Raw genomic sequence first — 5,488 nt, forward strand, 5'->3', positions numbered from 1 at the left:
CCTTATACAAAATTTAACAACCAGAACGTCCATGCAATGGAAGAAGACGAGGATGAAGAAGAATACCCTAAAATATCGAAATATTGTTTCTCTGTTGACACTGCTGGACTAATATGTGCTATGAAGGATTTAGGTGAATTAACAAAGTGGCCAAGAAAGACCAAAAAATCGACCTCCTACAAAGACAAATCGAAGTGGTGTGCTTATCATGAAGATTTCGGTCACATGACTGATGAATGCATTGACCTTAGAAGAGAGATACGATACCTCCTCAGCAAAGGTCATTTAAAGAACTGTTGGGTAGGAAGAATTTAAGGATCGAGGATCCTGAAGAAGTTCAAACATAGACTGCTTCAACTCCTGCGGATGCACAAATAATGAACTTCATCTCTGGAGGATTAGACGTCAGTGGCACTTCTTTCTTGTCAGTAAAACGACACGCCAAGGAGACCAAGTTAGAGAAAGGAGACAGTCCTATCCGAACAACCACTTTGACTAATCAAAGAATCATAACTTTTGATGGGGAAGATAGAATGCACCTCCATGATCCACATCATGATGGGTTAATTAGTACACTAATAATTGCTAATCATTATGTTCACATGATTCTGCTAGATGGCAGGAGCTCTGTGAACATCATCCAGTCTGATGTTCTCAAAAAGATGAATATGCCCGAGGATGAAATAACTCCAAGATCCTATGTCCTTGTTGGCTTCAACGGTGAAATTATGAACACGGTATGGGACATTAAACTTCCAATTTAGATCGAGGGAGTTAATTCTTAACAAAAATTGTGTTATTGACAATATATCTTGCTATAATGTTATCCTTGGCAGGCCTTGGATCCATGAAATGAAAGTTGTCACTTCAACATATCATCAATTCATTAAGCTACCAACCCCATGGGGAGTGGTGAAAATCGATAGTGATCAAGTATAAGCTAGGAACAGTCATACTTCATCTATGAAGCTAGCTGCAAAACAAATGATCGCATAGAAATTAAAGAGCCATCCTAGAGAAGCGCTGGAAGCAGGGGAGGAGGACGTTAAAAAAGTATCCTTAGACCCTGAAGACTCATACGTCAAAGTATATATAGGATCCGATATCCTTAGCAACATCAAAGAGGATTTAGTATTCTTCATCAAACAAAGGAAATCTACTTTCGCTTTAAAATATTCCCACATGACGGGTATTTCTAAAGATATTATTACACATAATTGGGTATCGACACTTATTTCAGGCCTATTCACCAGAACGGAGAAAATTTTCTCCTGAGAGAAATGCCATTATACAAGAAGAAGTTGAAAGACTTCTTAAAGTAGGTATGATTGGAGAAATTAAGTATCCAAGATGGTTAGCCAATGTGGTAGTTGTTTCAAAGAAAAATGAAAGTGGAGGGTATGTGTTGATTTCACTGATTTAAATAAAGCATGTCCCAAGGATCCTTTCCCCTTGCCACACATTGAATCCATGGTGGATGCTACAGCAGAGCATGCGATGCTTACCTTTATTGATACTTCGTCTGGATTCTTATAAATTCAGATGGAACCATCTGATCAAGAGGATACAACATTCATGACACCTACAGGCATATACCGTTATATTGTTATGCCTTTTTGACTAGGAAATGCAGGTGCAACCTACCAATGACTTTTCAATATGATGTTCAAAGATTACTTAGTAAAAACCATAGAAGTCTATATAGATGACATGGTGGTCAAATCAAAGAAAACAGAAGACCATCTTAAGGATCTCGAATTAGCCTTCGATATTCTTGACCAATATAACATGAAGCTCAATCCATCCAAGTGCCATTTTGGCGTCAAAGCTATAAAGTTATTTAGATACATGGTGACCAAAAGGGGAATAGAAGCCAGCCCTGATCAAATAAAAGCGATTGTCAACTTAAAGTCTGTGATAAATGCAAAGGATGTCCAAAGGTTGACAGGAAGAATTGCAGCCTTGAACATATTTATCTCCAGATCCTCAAATGCAAGGAATTCTATGACATCTTAAGAAAAAACAAGAAGTTCGAGTGGACTTAAAAGCATGAAGCTGCACTTAAAGCCCTTAAGGATTATCTATCCTCAGCACCAGCATTGATGAAACCATTGAATGGTGAGCCATTATCCTTATATCGAGCTGTTTCAGGTAATGCAGTCAGTGCCATTCTAGTTAAGGATCATGAAGGACAACAACATCCGGTCTACTATGTAAGTAAAAGTCTTTTAGATGTCGAGCTCATGTATTCTCATCTTGAAAAATAATACTTTCTTTTATCATGGCATCAACTAAATTAAGACATTATTTTGAAATTCATACTATTATTGTGAGAACAAATTATCCTATTAAGAACGTGCTTAGAAAACCCGGGATGTAAGGTAGGATGGGTTAGTGGATTATCAAGCTCAGTGCCTATGATATAAAATATGATCCTAGAATTACCATAAAATCACAAGCACTTTCCGACTTTGTAGTAGTGACTTGCAAAAAGAAGCTGATTTGGAGGTCCAACAACTTGAAGAGCCCAAGGATCCTTGGATTCTCTTCACAGATGGCACATCAAATGTCCGAGGAATAAGATGGGTATACTACTAAAATCACCACAGAGGGACATAATACCCCATTTTATAGCCTGTGAGTTTAAAGCTACCAACAATGAAACAGAGTATGAAGCATTAGTTTCACATTTATTATTAGCTAAATAAATGAGGATAATGTATCTTCAAGTTTACATAGATCCTTTATTGATAACTAACCACTTTAATGGTTCATACACTGTCAAAGGTGATAACTTGATTAAATATTTAGAAATTGTAAAAGATTTGGCAAAATTCTTTGAATTGTTTAATATAAATCAGGTACCAAGAGAGGAGAATGCTGGGGCAGATGCCTTAGAAAATCTAGCATCATCCTTGAAGATCTCAAATGATATAAAGATACCAATCATTCACATACTTTCTCCAGCAATTGGGGAACATGAAGTAATGGAAGTGACAACGAATCGTCCTAGAAAATTTATGGATTCTTAATCTAGTCCTGAAGTAGAATCTTGGATCTTCCCGATTTAGAAATTCATCCAAGACGGTAAAATCCTTGATGAAGAAAATCCTAGAGCTTTCAGAACCAAGGTATCCCAATTTATTATATTAAATGATACTTTGTACATAAAATCTCTTGCAGGTCCCTACCTAGGTTGCGTTAAATATCCGGAATCCAAGAAGTAATTAAAGACTTCCATGAAGGTGACTTCGGTAACTATACAGGGGGAAAATCATTATTCTCTAGAGCACTTAGGATATGTTACTTCTGGCCAACAATGAAGAAGGATACTATGGAATATTCAAGGAAATGTGATTCTTGTTAAAGACATGGAAACATTCTTCATCAACTGGCAGAACCTATCTACCCTATCTCTTCTTCATCGCCTTTCATGAAATGGGGGATGGATATTGTAGGAAAGTTACCTAAGGTACCAGGTGGAAAAGTTTTCATGCTTACCATGAAGGTTTATATCTCAAAATGGATCGAAGCGGAAGCATTCGTTCAAGTTCGTGAAAGTGAAGTTATATCCTTTATTAAAAGCAACATTATAAATAGATTTGGTCTCCCGTCTGAAATCATTTGTGATAATGGTTCCCAATTTATTGGAAAAATAACAACTAACTATTGTGACAACTGGGGCATAAAGATGATCACATCTACTCCAATCCATCCACAAGCTAATGGTCAGGCAGAATCAAGAAATAAAATCATCATCAACAACTTAAAAAAGAAGGTAGGATCCAAGAAAGGAAAATGGGTTTAAGAACTTCCTTATGTTATTTGGGCTTATAGAAAAACACCCAAGAATGCAACAGATCAAACACCGTTCTCATTAATATTTGGAGTAGAAGCTATAATCCCTACAGAGATGGTAGTTCCCACCGCCTAGAAAAGCATCCGTGATTCTCAAGCAAACAACAAAAGCCTTGTTCAAGATTTAGGCACTGTTTATGAACTCAAAGACTTAGCAAAAATCAGGATGGACGCATACAAACATAGGATGGCTGGGGCATACAACAAGAACACCAGGATCAGAAGGTTTCAAGAAGGAGATTTGGTCCTAAGGCTGGCTTTCCAAAATACAACTAATCATGCAGATGGAAAGCTTGCACCTAAGTGGGAAAGGCCCTACTTGATTGAATCAGAAGCAGGAAAAGGGGTATACCACCTACCTACAATGGAAGGTGATTGACTACCAAGAGCCTGGAATGCTATCCATCTTAAGAAGTACTTCATATAATCTAGATCAAGGATCCTAAAGTTGGTAAAATCTTATCTTATCATTTATTCATTTCATATTTTTATTACTAACCAAAGGAAACAATATTCTTAATATTTATTTTTGCAAAGCTTTAAGTTTATGTAGAAAATTCAGATTTCAATAAGGAATTCAACGGTTAAGGGTTTGGACACCTCTCTCCCATGTTTAAGGTATAATCCCCTTGATTATACCTTCTAAGGTTTAAAGGTTTTCACCTTTCCCACGAATTAGAGTTTATACACTCTCGCCTGTAGCTCACGCTATCCAAAGTATAGTTCAGGGCAATGGGACCAATACACGCTTAGCGACTGATAATTTCATTGCTTTCGGATATATGGAGGATCCTACGAACTAATGGTAGACGTACCATACACAAGGTTTCTAACATTTTCATGTTAGTTAAGTCCAAGGTTTCTAATATTTTCATGTTAGCCAAGGTTTTGGCATTTTCACGTCACTTACGTTTGGGCTAGATCTCGGCTTGGGCAAGACCCTAGTTTAATATCCGTATCTTTGGGCTTGATCCTAGTTTGGGCTTGATCCTAGTTTGGGCTTGACCACAGTTTCCTTAAGTTTAACATACATATCTTTGGACTTGTCCCAGATAGTTGGGCTTGTCCCCAATTTGATAGGCTTGTCACCAGTTTGTTGGGCTTGTCCCTAGTTTCTTGGGTTTGACCCCAGTTCATGTTTGATCTCGTAGATTATCCTAACTTAATACAAATAGTAGATCTGAATCGTATATAAGTTAACCTATATTAGGATCTAGTTCATGATTGCTATAGATCTATCGTTAATACGTTATATATATTTCTATGTATTAATATTATCAGTATGAAGAATTGAGAGAGAGAGTTTGGGCAACACTTTGTTAATTAACTCAAAAACTTAAATTAAACGTGAACAGTGTTCACCTATAAATAGAAGATGGGCTTAATTCATTAACATACCCTAACGAACTAGAGCCCACTTCGTTACATACATTACGAAATAATACACTTAACGAATCACCCCCTGATTCGTTAAACATCCTTAACGAATCAGGGGAAACTTAACTTAAGTCTTAGTTCGCTAAACAACCTTAGCGAACTAGACATTACATTAACGAACTAACAAGATAAATTAATTGTTTATTACATTAAACAAAACGACAAATATGTTAATGATAAATACAAAGACTCA

The sequence above is a fragment of the Bidens hawaiensis genome, unplaced genomic scaffold (assembly GCF_021521415.1).
Source record: "Bidens hawaiensis isolate Kalapana, Puna unplaced genomic scaffold, B.hawaiensis_p1.1 tig00014730_1, whole genome shotgun sequence".
Lineage (NCBI taxonomy): Eukaryota > Viridiplantae > Streptophyta > Magnoliopsida > Asterales > Asteraceae > Bidens > Bidens hawaiensis.